This window comes from Mustela erminea, chromosome 8 (genome assembly GCF_009829155.1).
Source record: "Mustela erminea isolate mMusErm1 chromosome 8, mMusErm1.Pri, whole genome shotgun sequence".
Lineage (NCBI taxonomy): Eukaryota > Metazoa > Chordata > Mammalia > Carnivora > Mustelidae > Mustela > Mustela erminea.
The window spans coordinates 7311994-7330086 of NC_045621.1; the positions used below are offsets into that span (position 1 = coordinate 7311994).

General features: G+C 35.6%; 1 long non-coding RNA gene across 1 annotated transcript in view; it reads right to left on the bottom strand.

Annotated features, from left to right (window-relative positions):
* Window positions 1–1383: 1383 nt before the first annotated feature.
* Window positions 1384–18093, bottom strand: part of LOC116597332 — a 46836-nt gene continuing 30126 nt past the window's right edge. The window contains exon 4 of the long non-coding RNA XR_004288562.1: window positions 1384–1429. This is a non-coding gene — a long non-coding RNA (uncharacterized LOC116597332). The remainder of the gene's footprint in view (window positions 1430–18093) is intronic.

The window sequence follows — 18093 nt, forward strand, 5'->3', positions numbered from 1 at the left end:
ATTTTTTTAAAAAGACACATTTCCCGTGATCTCAAGACAGAGATGGCTAAATAAATTAATAACTCTAAAACATTCTAGTAAGGTTAGAAATAGTGGTTTGTGCCAAGTGCAGTGGGAATACAGAAGGGAAATGCGAGTCAAGGCAGAAAATGAGAGTTTGTAATTTCAGCTGAGTCTGGATGGATAAACAAGAGTTTGCCACGGAGACAAGGAGACAAGAGCATTTCAGACAAAATAAAAAGAGCCCTGCCCTCCCTAACCTTCTTTTCCCTTCCATTTCTGTTGGATTTCCCCTGCCTGAGCTCTCTTTGGGCTTCCCCATAGTTCCATCTCTGCCTTGCAGATTTAGCCTCTTTATCTCAACTAACGCTCATGTTTGCCATCACCTGGAATGAAAGTCGAACTATTAATACAACTGACTTCTCAACCAGTGCATCAGATTCAACTGATCTCAAGGTCACCTTGATTAAATGCTGCCTGCCGTACTTATCGCCCTAGTAGCTTCCCCCGCCCCAAATAAACTTTTCTTTTTTAAAAATTATGTTAACATATTCCTTTTTTCTCAAACTCAAACACATCAAACACAGGGACGTACCAAATCAAATGTCTTAGGTATCTAAACCATCTTCTTATTCTTTCAAGATCTTTGTTGTTTCCCTATACAGGGAAGTCAAAGTTATATTTGTGACCAAAAACGAGTTGCTGGCTTTGAAGTGTCACAGCTTCCCTAACCAACAAAGCAGAAATACAACTACCAGTGAACGTGACAGTCTCCATTATATAAAGCCAGACTGTGAGGGTTTACAATAGCTATTCAGCTAGAACAGGCTGACTCGGTAGCAATTTGTCTGCCAGGAGTAATAAAATGTACAGAATAATTAGCTTGAGCCTCTAATTAATCTGTGAATGATTTTTGTTTTTAAATTATTTAGTGTTAAACATATTTTATTAGATTTCAGAACCTGAAGCCCCAGGCATACATGTATAATTTTAAAAGTATCATTTTTCTCAAGTCTTAAAAAGGGCTTAATACTAAATAAATTAAATTGTGATATTTCCAGTAACTTTTAAAAGAAGATATTACAATGAAAAGTAGAAAGCATCTTAAGATTACAGAAGACCATCATCATTTGTAACTGGACAGTTAAATATAGGAGATCTAGATCATAGTTAAACAATACCCCAGATCATAGATAACAAGTCTATCAGTTTATCATATGCGTGTTTTCACGACATAAAGCTAGGAAGACAGTGCTTTAACAAATCTTTGCTTCCCTCGGGGACCCTGACAGTGTTATCAATAAATGTCTATCACATAGACAGGATTATTGATATCTATGAAATGGAGTCGATTACAAGTTGGGAATCCAATCAGTGTGCCACAGTCTCATGTTGCCACTTTTTCCTAACACTTCAGTAAGCGGATCTCCTATAACTTAAACAAAAAGCAAATTACCCAAAATTGAAAAACATTTCAGTTTGGGAGAGTTATTTACAAAATATATCACTAAATTCAAAGACAACATTTTGTGTTCCATCAACACAGATTAGAACTAGAGAGCTAAATTTATATTTGTCAAAAATCGTTTGGACTTACAGATAAAAGAACACGTCCTAGGATCACACAACTCAGCATGAAGCAATTTCTCAGAAATGAAATGAAAGTACGATGGACTTTACGACACTGACAAATGTTCTTGTCATTTATGGTTTGATTTGTCCTTGAAAATATTTCTCTATTTTTTCATTGTGATCAAAGTTCAATATTATATCAGTAAATTAATATTCCATGATATAACAGACTGATTTTATTTTTATTTTGTTACTGGTATCAGTCACAGATGTCAAGATAAATACAAGATAGATACACATGGGCAGACATAAATGATTCATTAATGGTAACTAAGACAAATACGTAGTAGCAACAAAGACATGGTAACAAGTGAATTACATCAAGTGTGGAAAAATATAGATAATTTTGATAATTTCATCTTACTTGTTGAAAAAATTTGGCCATATCATTTATTTTTGAAAAACTACACACACACACACACATACACACACACACACACACACACACACACTAATATGCAAGATGTTTTTCAATGGTGACCTCATCAAATCCAAGAAAATGTGAAGCATTACTTCACTATTTTTAGTCCAGATCTGCCAAACATACCTTTTAAATCTTACTTTTTCTATTTCTTATTAAGGAAATGTAGTTTCTAATAAACAATTGACACAGGGAGAAGAAGGTTCCCTGCACGGCGCTGCCACTGGTGGCTCCTGTGGATTAAAACACTACCTCTGCAGTGGGCTCTCCAAGGATTCTGGCTTGGCTAAGTCCTTAATGAAGAACTGCATAGCCAGTGGCTACTTCTCTGGTTAGGATCGGATGAAGTGTCAGAGAGAGGAAAATGACACTGAACGAAGTAGGGACCCAAAATGAGGACGTCGCTTTATAGTTCTGAAACCAGGCCTAGCAAGAACACAAAATCTGAACCTACAGCATCTACCTAGCTTCATTAGACCCTGTTTCTCAAAGGATACATCTCGACTGGAAATCCTTTGAAAGATACACATCATACTTTAAAAAAGAAATAACAGCTTTCCTGTATCTTGAGTAAACCTTCCAACTGAACCAAGCTCAAAATTTTAGAAAATTTTTATAGCCGGTTTTGAACAAGAAAGGTAACATCTGCTCAGCCAATCAGATCAACTGAATAAACCCTAGAAAACAACAAACGGGCAAACATATGATGTCAAACTAAGGAAAAGAAGAACCGTTACACCTGTATACATGTCACACTCATTCTCCCAATCCAGAGCGAAGAGTCCAGGCCCACGCTACAGAACTATTTCCTCTCCCAAATGCACATGGCAAGCCCATTCTCAGGAGGAGTGAAACGACACTTACATCCACAAAAACGGAGACATCCCTGGTATTTAGCCTTATGAAATACGAGCAATAAGCAGAACTATACCAAAGGAAGCAGGGCTAATGATGCAGCAAGATCCAGAATTGAAAGCACAATTACTATCCTAGGAGAGAAAATAGAGAATCTTACAAATGTGAAGCAAGGGCATGGGCTTTTAATGAGAAATGACTTGAGGATATTAGACATGAATGATGCATGAGACGAAATACAGACTCAATGGCTGCATGGACCAGCAGAAGGAAAACAGACAGAAGAGCCACACCACACTGAAATCCCTCTTGGGTACCCCAGCAGCAACTGAAGTGCACTTTGTCTAAAACTGATTATTTTATTATCTTTCATCTCCCAGAAAGGAAGGTCTTTCCAGTTCCTATGTTATGATTGAGTCCAGTATCCATCTTAAGCCCACAAAATTTGCCACCTAGAAGTTATCTAAGCCATTCCGTGGCCTGCATTATACTGAACACTCTGTAGGCAACTCTTTCCTTTTACTTCTTATAGCTTCTCTACTTTCCAGAAGCTTATAACACATACTCTCTGCCCATACTTCTGCAATTCACTGTAATTATACCTCATATGGAGGCAAATTAAACAAAACCTCACGTCTGGAGCATCTTTTAAAACGAAGAAACAGTTTAAAAAAAATCAAAAATGACAAAAACATCAATAGTATCAATATGAAAACCAGTCAACCTCTCCAACTTGTTTGGAATAAAAAAATTTTAAGTAGTATATAAATCAGGTTTTACACAAAGCAGTGTTTGTTATTAAAGAAGCTAATTCGTACATTTTGGCACATATTCATCCTACTGCTCATTGCTAATGCTGATATTGCAATCCAGAGTGATCTTAAAGAATAAACTGGGCTTTGACATTTAATTATTATTGCATATGCCAAATAATTCTCAATGCTCAAATTTTCCTCACCCAAGAAAATGTGATTTTTGATTATTTAATTTCCTTTGTGTCCTAAATGTTAGTGTCAGTTCAGAATGCATAAAAGAAAGCCCACAGTGAATAAATCCATCCACTTTCATTATTGAAATAGAACTGCAGCTGTTTTGCACCTGTTGCTAAAATCTTTTTAGACATTCTCAATTGAGACCCTAATAGTTCTGTAGATATGCAGTTCTGGATCCCTGTGTGAATAGAACTATGTAAATATTATGCACAGTTGTAAAGAAACTACTTTATGAGGTTTTTTATAAAAGTTTACACCAAAGTTCTTGTATTAAGATTAATACTATACTATAGTGGTTTACTTGGTCGGTAACAGTGACATTAGGAATTGAGAGTTAGAAAATCAGCTGTTTATATCTCCTGCAATGATGTTTAAGGAAATGTTACATTTGATTTTTCATAAAAATCACTAACATTTACTGAATAATTGAGCACATAGTTATCAGGAATCTCATTTCACAGAAGATAAACTGAGTCTTTCGAAAAGGCAAGTCAGTCCCTTGGTGAAGGTCATGGATCTAGAAAGTGGCTGACCCTAAATCTCATGTTTTTAATCATTACACAAATTTCCTCATTTGGGGATAATAGCAGTTGATTACCATTAACCTATTTTATACAAGAGGCACATGTGTGAATGTTCCGCTAAAATGTAAGACATAAATTAATGCAAAAAAATTACATATCTCAGAAGCAGATACAATTCAGAAAAACCCATTTTAAAATCACAATGGACAATGTCCTATTTTAGGAAAACAACATGTATTAATATAAATATGCTTTAGGATTACATCTATGTATTGCCTAGCATTTTTCAATCAAGTAATTCCTCGGCTAATATATTTATCATCTTCAAAGAAAATTTTTAAAGGCATACAACAAAAAAGCTTAATGGTACTAAATTCTACCTGGAACTAAATGAAAAAAGACAGTACTTCAGGAAGTTGTGTTTTCTAGTCTTTTTTTGAGTCCTGACAGAAATGTCAATTAGAACATCTTCGAGGAAAAAAAAAATCACTGCATAAGAGAAATACTTAAAATATCCTTAGAATATCATTCTATGAATGATCTGTTACAGACATAAGCCTATAAATTCACCAGGTAGATCTCCTGAAAAATCCTTGAATTAAGAAGGGAAGACCCTTTAAGGAATGATATACTATTTTACAAATAATTTAGATGACATTTTTTATTTGCTTAACCCATAGAATTGCAAACACATTAATAAACTGTCCCTTAGTAACCAGTAATTCATATAGAATGGCCTACTTCCTCTTCACCAGATGTTGTTAAAGCACTCTTCAAGCATTCCTAAATGATCTAATGCATTTGATCATTGTAATATAGATTTAAAATATAAAATAGGTATCAAAGAGTGACTCAGAAACCTGATAACCTCAAGATTATTAGTAAACAATAAAACACTGTCAGCTGTTATTTATTGAGGTCATTTGCTATTTATTTTAGGTTGATATTTGAGTCATTTAACATAAATGCAAACTCTAACATTCTTGACATTTTGGTTTTACCACACTAAGTCATCCTTAGTTATAGCACACATCACTGGCCTAAATTCACCATCTATTGACAATACGGTATTTTGGGGGAAAAGCAGGTGTTTCAGTGTAGAGAAACCTGTGTTATCATATATTAGTTAACCTTATCCAGTTCATGCTCCTACTTCCTCTATTATAATAAAATCATATGAAAACCACACAAACCTTTTCAGAGGATTTAAATTATAAATAAATAGATAGATAGCTATAGTTCAAACTATGTATAGACATAGAGAGAGTCCTAATCATATACTAGAGATATATTAGATATGTTTAATTATATATAATACAATATATTTAGAATATATGTACATGTATTTACCCTGAATATAACTGTTTCATTGTGGATACTCTATAATAATTAATAAATGAAAATAAATGAATGTATGTATATATAAAGCTCTTGATAGAAGTGCTTTCTTCCCTTTTGTACTCCCAATCATGAAATGGTATTTTACAAAGGAATACCTGACTGATTCAAAGTCATTGGGGGAAAAAAAGAACCATCCAAAGTCATGAAAGATCTAAAGACTACAAATTTTTATAAAATTTTATCAAAATTGGTATTTCTGAAAATGTTACCAAGTAGAGAGCACTACTTAAAAAATAAATTCGCCTAAAATAAATGGTATCTACTTACACATAAACCGTAAATAATATCAACTACTACAGAGCGTTAACCATGTGCCAGGTCCTATTCTACATTCTTTACATGTTAAAAACAAACAAACAAACAAACAAACAAAAAAACTGTCATCTTTTAAAGTATCTACTTGTTCCTGAAGAGGAAATGAACGTTCCCAAGTGACCTGCCCAAGTCCACAAGACGTACTAGTGACAGAATAGTCCAACTTCATTCAAGGTTCATGCTCCTTCCTCTCCACTACCCCTCTATTAAATGTGAAAACCAAGTTTCTCTTAAATAGGTAAAGCATGTCATCTTGTAATGTTGATTACATTATGTTGTTTCATCAAAATTATTTCTTTATAAAACCTACCTTGTGCCACTTGTAATTAGTCAGTTATAAATTATGATGGTCAAAGAGATTCATCTCTGCTGATCATTTTAAACAAATTTAAAAATAAATTTTATCAACTGAATTTGAATTTTTCAGTGCATATTTTCATATAAATGTAATCATTATCTATACTTCAAACTACACATTAGTTCTGAAACTTAATAAGGTATAATTGTGATAACTAAATCTTGTCTCTTTTTTCATTCTTATTTGAAAAGAAAAGTCAAAATAAGTAAAAACACAATATTCACCTTCTTTGGAAGATGTCTAAAAATAAAAATTTATTTTAACTCAACAAAATACAGAAAAAAAAGATCTTCAGTTATACTTTTGATTTTTTTTAAATTTCTCAATAATCTTAATAGGGGGCTTCATATTTAAGTAGCTCATCTTTAATACTCTTTTGAAGCTCTCAAAAATAAATTTAGAAATTAGAAAGTAGCAAATGAGAATTGATCTACATGATAGCAGAAGTAAATTATATTCCTGAGTACACAGTTTATGAAAAGAGAAAAAAAGTTATTTTATTTTATTTTTTTAAAGATTTTATTTATTTATTTGAGAGAGACAGTGAGAGAGAGCATGAGAGAGGAGAAGGTCAGAGGGAGAAGCAGACTCCCCATGCAGCTGGGAGCCCGATGTGGGACTCGATCCCAGGACTCCGGGATCATGACCTGAGCCGAAGGCAGTCATCCAACCAACTGAGCCACCCAGGCGTCCCGAGAAAAAAAGTTATTTTAAAAGGCTGTATAATTTTATCTGATTTTAAGATTTTTTACTGAATCATGTCTACAATATGTCTATATTGTTTTGCCCCACTTAGAAGCAGGTGACAGAACTGAATGAGTTCAAGTTCCCTTTTCCAATGGTTAAGTCTGTTCATCTACAACTCAATGTAGATTATAATAAATGAGACACAAGAATTACACAATCCAGCCTTTGCGACTGATTTTCTATTTCTCAGTTGAAAGTATCTGTACCCATTTGAGAGTGTCTGTGATGTGAGTGGTAAAATTAAGAAATATCTTATATTCAGACAAAGTAGACAAAATTTGGAGGAAGAAACCTATAAATACTAGACTATAAGAATAAAAATAAATCTCAAAGTTTCTAGCAACAAATGATTTTTGTGGACATGCTTGGTCTCCAAAGATAGCTAAAGCTTTTAATTTTGATCAAACTAGTCAAAGTCTTTTTAAATAAATGTTTTCATTGAGTTCAGAAGAAATAAAAGTAATTCATAACCGATTGACAAATGTTTAAGTAAAGAAAATTCACCCTCTAAAATGGCCCACCCTTCAGTAGTGTTTTTCAAATTTTCTAAGAAAGCAAAAACTTAACATCACATTACAAAATTAATTTGAATTGGCTGACAAAATACTAAGATTAGTAGTATTAATTGCTTAGAAAATGCTGTGAAATGAAATTTTTTCCTAAATTTTTTTTTTTTAATTTGACAGAGAGAGATCACAAGTAGGCAGAGAGGCAGGCAGAGAGAGAGACAGGAGGAAGCAGGCTCCCTGCCGAGCAGAGAGCCCGATATGGGACGCGATCCCAGGACCCTGAGATCATGACCTGAGCCGAAGGCAGCGGCTTAACCCATTGAGCCACGAAATTTTTTCATATTTGTGAAAGTAAAACTACTACATTGTTTCTTTTGGAGTCAAACTTCCATCATGTAAAAACTCTTAACCCTTTCATTAAATTCAGAAAATAGAATGTATTTGATGCTGTGTTACACAGGGTTAATCCATTCTCCACAGTGAAGCGCACAAATTTCAGCAATACCATATTCTGTTCCACTGTCATCCGTATAAAATATTGTTTACACTCCAGGACGATCGCTTCGGGAAATTATTGATGAGAGCAGCTGCTCCTTCAGAATAAAAGTAAAAAAGTCCTTTCTGTCCGACCAGGGGCACTTCAGTCCCTTGCTTTATCTCTATGGCACAGAAGCAAGCAAGATTGGATTTTAGACTTTGACTGTTTAAAAAAAAATCATAAAATGAAATAAAAATCTTTAGAAAGACACTCTTTGAAACTTCACTTGGGAACTTTTGTCAAGCTCTGAACCATCCCCCCTTACTCAGAATCCTTTGTTAAAAATGAAATGAAAAGCAGAACCTAAGCTATACACTGCAATCGGCACCAACTTCAAATGAGCCTCGTTGCTACTGAACTGAACATTATAATTGCAATTATAACTCTACACTGGTTCATGCATAAATTATTCAAATTTGGGCAATAGATTATTCAAACATTATCTCCAAGAAACACTTCTGAAAGCTCACTAACAATTACGCTCCAACCCTTTACTGACAAGCGCCATATGCAATTAAGAACTTAATGTATTTTTTTAGACCCTGAAATGGTCAATAAAAATTGTTTTAACACAAATCTATTTTTAGCTACAATTCACTATTAAAAATTCCTTTCTTGTCAAATCTCAAAAAACTTCACCACTCTCTCTGAAAAGGCTGAGAATTCATCTACACTGTTCAAATTGAGTGTATATACTTCAAAAGACTAACTTCTTTTATAAAAACATGGAAATCCAAATTTTTTTTTAAAAAGGAGATTCTCGATTTCTTTCTGTTAAAATGTCAGTACAATGTCATTTCATATGACCTGACTTTCCCCACCAAGTTGTATTTTCACATAAAAAATTAAACCAATCATTAGAGTAAGTTTTATTTAAGTTTTAAAGTAAACCATTTGGACCTGGCTTTTGTGCAAGTCATAAAATTCACAAATCCTGGGGCATGCTGTTGTTTACCTTGTAGACTGCGTAAATTGCCTCTTTAAAGATTATATAATCCATGATTTACATGGACATGCCTGAGGTCCCTGATTACTTTCCCCAAACATTGCATCAAGTAGGTAGTAGAGAATGCTTTACTGAATTACTAAGTCATCGTGAGTATCCCAGTGACCCTGATCTGATGCATTTTCTCTTTTTAAACAGAAAGTCAATAAATGTTTACTGCTCAAACTCTGGACAAGGAAATTATTACTCATTTTACTGAATTGTGCAGAGGCGGGTCTTGCTTCTGCCAGTACTGGGTCTCCTACACAAATTGATTCTCATTGGTTCTGGATAGGTCATGTACCTATTCCTGAGCCAAGCACCAGGGCAGCTGAAATGTGAGTCTCAAACTGCCTAGGCCTGAGTCACAGGACCAGGAATAATTCACATAAGTGTTACAATCACACTATCGTCTCTTCTTGTAATCTGTATGGTTAAAGTATAAAGACTTCCTTGCCTTGACCATACACAGATGACAAGATATCAAGAAGTACTCTTGTTACTCATTACCTGTGTTACTTCACCTTTAACTGAAATTTTCTCTCCCACATCTGCATAATGCACACTCTCTGTATGTGAGAAGTAGAGAAATTTGTTTTGTCTCATTTACTCTTAACTCACCGTTTCCTCCTACTGAATGGAAAAATCTACAAGCTGGCCCTAATAGTTATCACTCTGCCAGCACAGCAGAGGGTCACAGGATATGCAACATATGAATTTCTGCCTATAAGTTTTCATTTATACTCCACATCCTTCCATAAAAGATTTCAACATAGCTTATAGGAAAATATGCTATAGGACAAGATGAAACCACATGAATTTTGGAATCATAATTAAAGGAAAATAAAAGCAGTAAGACAGCAGGAAGAAGACTTGACAAAAAAGAATAATCATAAAAACTGCCAAATATCTGTATGCAATTAGCACAGAAATACTCTATAACTGCCTTTAAGCTTCAGACCAAGAAGACCAAGGTGAACATGATCAGCTTTTAAACAGACTTTTTATAAGACTTTCAAAACACACACACACACACACACACACGCACACACACACACAGAGAGAGTTTTATAGAGTTAAAACCACCATCAGTGTCTGATTCTTCTTCCTCCCCGAAAGAAACCAATGACCCAAAAGGTATAGCACTGGCCAGAAGGTAAGCTTGGAGAAAGTGCCCCGAGGTGGTAGTCATATTTCTAAAGTAAGAAGTAGAGACCTGCAGCCTTATTTTTATTCTGTTTAGGAAGCTCTGTGGCAGGGAAAGAAAAGACGTGCAGGTTAAACATACACCATAAACTATTCAATGTACAAGTGTAGAATATATATGAAATTATTAGCAGAATTTTTGCTGCCAGCAAAGAGAAATTCGTATGTACAAGAGATGCAGTTTGTCAGTTCAAGACGTTCTGAAAAGTAAAAGAACCCAGTGAAAATCTTGTCTTCATCTTTCTTTTGTTATTCAAAAAACTAAATTGCAATAGAAACCTTGCATATCAGAATTATATTTATCATTATTCAAACACATTAAGAGTAAAAGAACTAGAGGACTTTTTTTTAATAAATACCATTAATTTTCTTCTTTCAACGTTGCTGGAGAATAAAGTGATTAGATTTTGGATTTGCATTAATGAATAATTTAGGAGTTATGAAGAAGACACTAATTGTTGATGGAGCAACCTTTGCTGAAGAACACTATTTAAATAAGCAGAGTGCCTCGGGGTATTTTTGTCAGCCTCAAGAAGAGCCATTTTATTTCACTCTAGCAACTTCTACAGTTCAATGTTGCATTAACTGAAAGAAATAGTTTCAAGCAACACAGTTGCTTATGCATACCAATGGCAAATCTCAGTAGAAATACTCTTTCTGATTTTTGGATGAGGAATAAAAGGGTAACAGACCACATGGAACACAGTCATAAATAAAAATGGGGGAAATTCATAAAGAATTTCATAAAATAGCCATAGCTACAACAGTATTACATACTCAGCGGATCTGCATCACACAGTCTGTAGTACATCAACTGGTGATGAACTCACGGCCCATAAAAGACACCAACAATCACTCTACCTATATCCCAACAAGGTGACACAATCAATTCATATTTAGTAAGTGCCACTGTATGTGAGGTGCTTTTCTTGACACAGAAGTCAGGGAAACCTCTAGATATTTATATATCATAAAAGCTTACCAATATTACGTGTGCTATAAGAAGCAAACATCAGACTGGAGAGAGAAAAACACCGCTATGGATCTATTTCTGGGATTTAGGTTTTGTAATGCTGCATTCATTTTTTTTTTATTTTTTTAAAGATTTAATTTATTTGTGAGAGAAAATAGCACGCAAGAGAGAGACTGCACAAGCAGGGGGTAGGGGCCGAGGGAGAGGGAGCAGCAGACTCCCCACTGAGCGGGGAGCCCCACAGAGGAACAGGAAGGTACTACTCTGAACTGGGATCACGACCCGAGCCAAAGGCAGGCACTTAACTGACTCAGCCACCCGGGTGCCCACTGCATTCATTTTTAAGAAAAACGGGTGAGTGCTCTATCAGAACAAAAACCGTCTATATAGTAACTGTATATAAAACCGCACTACGAAGTATAATAATTTCTGAGGCAGATTTACTTGCATAGAAGGTCTGAATCTGGAGTGAGACATGAGGGAAAATGGAGACTAGTAAAAGACCGATTCGTTTTGAAGACAAACTCATTCCTTGCATTATGTGGGCTAGAGCTTAAACGAAATAGAAAAATGAAATTTTGAAGGGTTTTGTCTACATCCAACTCTGGCCAGATCAATGTTTCTGCATTGAAAATAGACCATAAGAAATACAACAAAGCATTTGGATCATGAGATTATGGTTATTTGTATCTTATATATTTCTCCCCTTTTCCAATTCTCCTGCCATAAATACTAATTCTAAAACCAGAAAAAACATCAAAATGTTATATCTTTAAATTAAATATAATGTTAAAACTAATAGAAATAAATCTGTATTTGCTTTCACACGTTCCAAAATACACTTAAATAATATTCCATATTTATGTAAATATGCCTACACTTGAATGCACACTTACACATATAAATCGCCCATATATTATAGCCTCAGCACAGAGTTATTGGTTTCCACGTCACTGTGCAAGTCAAGGCTCCATTAGCATGGGATCCTGCTGTGAAAACTACCGACTGTTAAGAATGAAGACATCAATTTTCCCATCTCTGGTCAACATTGTAGAATGCTTAAAATAATCATATATTTCCAAATGTAAGGCTGAACTATATATTCAAATGTTTGATACCCTGAAAGGTTGTGTATTTTCAATATGTGGCTATGGAGACAGGTTAATATGCCTGCCTTAGTCATTAAATGTTAACTAAAAATCTGTTAATTTTATATATATTAAAGAAATTTCTATTCATTTTTATACATTGAAAAAAATTCCAAGTAACTATAGGTTTTCAACTCAGCAGGATTTTCAAGGGAAAATATGTTGTGCACTAAAAAATAATGGACTAGGCATAGTGAGGTGCAAGTTTAGGGATGACATAAGGTAGTTTCCTCCACTTAGAATAAAACAGACCTATGCACCCAACTAAGTACAGGGATCCCATAACTTTCTACTATTTTTTAGCAAGTATGGTCGCCTAAAGTGGATGGCAGAAAATATAGGTCCTCATTCACTTACTGAGTACTTATTACCAGTCACCAAAAAACAAGGCCAGAACTCATAATCAAATGATATATAGGAAAAAGATACTATTATCTTTTTTATCCAGATATTATTTATCTAGATATTATTTTTCTAGTACAGCCATACCTCTAGTATAGCCATACCTCCTTTGATGAGATTCTTAGTCTATATTAACAGATACATATTTCACCTCACACTTCTCGACCTCTTGCATCACACACACAGAGACACACACACACACAATGTGTTGCATTTGCATGCAAGACGAAGAAAATATGAGCACGGCAGAAGTGTCCAGAGTAGGAAATGCCCATCTGGTCCTTGATCATCATCTCACCTCAAATGGTACCTTGTCCTCGGGCATTTCAGTTGCTACTACGTCATTTCTTATTGCAACGCAGAACTCCTTGCCACAATTAATTCCCTGCTTCTCTGAGGTATATAGGAGTTTTATTCTCCTACTTCAAACCAAGCTGAAGTGCAGGAAACTGGAGGAAACTGTCTAAGATCCTTATCTTCACAGACGCACCACATAGTTACTTATTCTTTCGAACCCTCCCTGCCAGAAGATCTCTTCCAAGGAAGTAGGTCACAGGTACCTGCTACTCGCATATTCCAGAAACCAGTTTAGGGAATGTTACCGCATGAAAGGCACTTGGCTCAAGAAAATGGAGACAGAGCCTCTTCCGCAATGTAATTCAATGAACTTCTTTTTACTTTCCCTCCAAATTTTGCTCCTCCATAGCCCAAGTAACATTTTAGTTTGTTGAGAAAACTCGCTTTTCAGTATTCATTCTTCTTAAGCTGTGTGTGTATACGGTATATCCTAAATACCTTGTATTTCCAATCACTCATGGAGTATCCTGCCAGAATTTTTATTTTATTTATTTTATTAGAGAGAGAGAGTGTGCGCGCACAGGGAAGAGGGAGGGGGGAAGCAGACTCTCCACGGAGCAGGAAGCCTGATGTGGGGCTCAATGCTGGGACTCTGGGATCATGACCTGAGCCAAAGACAGACGCTTAGCTAAAAGCCACCCAGACACCCCCCTGCCAGATTCTTTTGCTTTGACCTAATACTCTGGGATAGTCAAAGCTGCTTATTGCCACTTAAAGAAATTCACCTTTCTTATCTTGCTATTCGGGCCTCCTGAGAAGTCTGAATCCATCCTGACTTTTCTCTCACTACCGCCTACAAAAGGTCTATCACTGGGGAGACTAGTCACCCCCCAAGCCCCATATGCACCTCCCCAGCTCCATTCCTGTTGCCGTTGCTCACTGTGCCGTACACATGCTGTACTTCAGTCCCGTCTGGAAACTTCCACGACTCCACTCCATAAAGGTCTCCCCAGTACTCTCCTGTCAGATCACTATGGTCCAAAACTGTTAACAATGTGTACCACCATCTTCTGTCATCTGCAGTACTTTCTACTGTTTTTATACTTTGTCGCACTTACTCATGTATTATTGGATTGGAATCTTCTCACAAATGGAGTTCATGGCAGGCAGGCAGTAGGCAGCTGGACAAAATGCAATGAGTAAATAACCTAGAAAGATGAATTCTATATGTACATGGAGTCTTAGAGCATGCGACTCAATTTCAGACATTTATTTATGACCCAAGTAAATATAAAATACACCAGTAAATAAATATTGAATTATCTGCCATGTGGCCATTCTAGAGAATTTTATTATAGAAACTCACTATATTAATACAAAACTAATGTTAATTCTGCCTTTATCATCTGAATTTTAATGTTGTGATAATTCCTGATCCATATTCTTTTATTGGTACAATGCTCAAATCCCGTTTCTTTCTTTTTTTTTTTTTAAAGATTTTATTTATTTGACAGAGAGAGATCACAAGTAGCAGAGAGGCAGGCAGAGAGAGAGGAGGAAACAGGCTCCCCGCGGAGCAGAGAGCCCGACCTGGGGCTCAATCCCAGGACCCTGGGATCATGACCTGAGCCGAAGGCAGCGGCTTTAACCCACTGAGCCACCCAGGCGCACCTCAAATACTATTTCTTAAGAAGACATGTTTATCCCTCAGTCTTTTAGAAATAAAAATCTCAGCTTGCCTTGGCTGTTTCTTCATAAGTGCTTTCTACTCTAATGCATTATTTAAAGTAAAAATGTGTATGAACCTGTTTCTATCAGATATTTGATGTTCATCTGTTTGCAGAGATAGAAAAACAAGAATACAATCAACACCTTTGTATATTTAAATAATTCACATTGCCAGAGGTCCTTCATGCTTACTAAAACAGGGGTGGCTTTGAATAATCTGTGAGAGATTATATTAAAGGATGGATCTCTAGATACAGTTTCCTTCCTCAGTTCTATTACACTTTCCTTTCTGATATTAGGTATCTAAGGCATTGGTGACAATGAAACTTCAGTGTTGCATTATTTTATTGGGAAGTCTTTATTTCCCATGGGGTAATATCCTTTCTGCAAGCACATTCAAGATAATTTCTGAGGGCTGTTTTCATTCTTTACCTGGGGAGATCTCAACTAACAAATAAGCTCCAGGGACATTTTCTCTTTTACCGCAGCTGAATTTCCAGCACCTGGAAGAACTCCCTGGCATTCAATAAATATTTGTTAATAAGTAAAGGACTAAATATATATATATATATATATATATATATATATATATATATATATATATAGTTTGTTTGTTTGTTTTCCTTTTTGTGCCTTTTTTAAAGTACCTATCTCCCACCTCCTTATTTTTCCCCTAGCTACCCATCCCATCGAAATCTTCAGTAACCAATGGACAGAAACAGTTTTAAACTGTACTTAGTAATAGCAGTAGAACACTAGTTGATTTGCACAGGGCAAATATTTAGCGATACCATGTAAATGTTTATAGGTGTTCCGTAAACTTGCTTCCCCTCCCCCCAAAATTGAAGCCTGATTTTCTCAAGGTTAGTAAGTTTGCCTAAGCCAAACAGAAATTAAGTCTTTAAAGCTATTTTTCTATAGGAACCTAGGAGGAAAGTAACACCACCCCCTTCTCAGTTAATGTTTATACAACCTGTGACGGTGGAGTGAAAAGAGGGAAGAAATGAGGACAGAGAAAGGAAGGAAGGAAGGGGGGGAAACAAAAAAGGAAGAAGGGGGTTAGGAAGGAAGGCACAAGAGACAGAAAGCCTAACACACACTGCATCAAAATATACAACTTATTGGAAAAAATCAGCTAGCTGTTTTAGATCACATAAATTTAAAAAACTAATTAGCTTACAGATACAAATATTTTCACTTTGAGAAGAATTTCCCTGTCAACATAAACACTTGTTCCTAAGGACTGTCATCATGTAAAGATGATAACATCTGAGTAAATCTCCAAGAAGATCTTGAGCTCTTAGAAGCTCTGACTTCTTTAATTATACTATGCATTACTAAGTTCCTTTTACATATGATTGAATTATTAATACTTAAAAAGCAAAGCCATTTCATATTTAACTCTTGTTGCAGGAGCTCACCATGTAGAAGTAATTCCTTCAGAAGAACAAGGAAACCACGCACCTCCAGCTGTGACAGAAATAGGATTGGAGAAGAGTTCCCCGTCAGCTCACCTTCTCTTGCTAGCATGTCACTTATTATGATAAATCATTAAGAGGCATGTTGTACAGTACGGCTTCTGCTTACTCTACTTGATCCTCAATTTTAGATACATGTTGATATGTTGAGATGTACTTCATGTTTCTATAGAAACCTTCACTTAAAGATAAACTTGTTTTTTAATGCTGAATCACAGAATTTACATTCTGTCTTGAAGTATTAAAATTGTTCATATTTTAAATCTTGGGAAATGGAGACATCAAACAGTCACATAAATGGTTTTATAATTGTACTATCTAACTATTATTCTGAAGGCCAAGCCCCTCGAGGTTTTGGTTTTTGGTTTGGATTTGGGTTGGGGTTAGGGTTGGGTTGGGTTTCGTTTTGTTTTAGATTTTAGTTATTTATTTGTCAGAGAGAGGGAGCACACAAGCACACAAGCAGGGGGAGCGGCAAGCAGAAGGAGAAGCGGGCTCTCCGCTGAGCAAGGAACCCAATGCAGGACTCGATCCAAGAGCCCTAAGATCACGATCTGAGCCAAAGGCAGACGCTTTGCAGACTGAGTCACGCAGGCATCCCTTGTTCTTGTTTTCTGTGCTGCTACTTTTCATACTGTCCTTTATAAACAAGTATACAGACACATTATGCATTAAAAGCTACCATATATTCTCAGATAAAATCGCCGAGTTTTGTATCTACATGGAAAGAAAGCATTTTATTCGGATACAAAAAAAGAAAACAATATTTAGAGTAAAGATATATTTCAACTTGTTTTTCATTGACTATTAAGAAGATATTTAAAATACAGGATACAGTATATGTATATAACCCCATACACACATGTGGCTACCTGCTTTTCTATGAATTAAAGTTACAACCATAACCTTTCTGCACCTCATTTTGGTCATCCAAAACACATGCTGGAACTCTCTCCAGATTAATTAATGGAGAACTAACTCACTGCTTTTACTGACAGCGTAATATTCCATGATGAGACACCCACCATTTGTAAAGCCACCCCCTTTCACAGGCATTCTCTTCGCCCCAACCACTTTCCTTTCCTTTTTCTTTACTCAAGATACTTCCATATCTTTTATTAAATAATTATGCTCTTATTTATCTGTATGTTGGATTCAATGAAATTTAAACTGTTAAACAAAAGTGTGTGTATCTTTATTTTAATAGATATAGCCAGAAGACGATGTTCTCCAACTGCAGTGCAACACTCACTGTTCCTGGTGTATGCAAGAGTGACTTCTTTTACATATCACCATCAGTGGTGGGAAACGGAGTGCTTTTATTTCCTGACAAGCTTAGGAAAAGAATGGTATAGGTTGCGCTCTGTGTTTGGGTGTGTGTGCACATTTTTCTGACTACCACATTTGAAGGTTTTTTTCTTACTTTTTCTTTGGCTATTTAGCCAAGATCTTTGCTATTTCCCTAGAGACTGAATATTTTCTAAAAGCTCTCTGGTAACATACACAACATGCTGCACAAGATATTAGTGAGTACAATGCAGAAACAAATCAAAATGAAAGTATAGGACCAAGGGTTTATTCCAG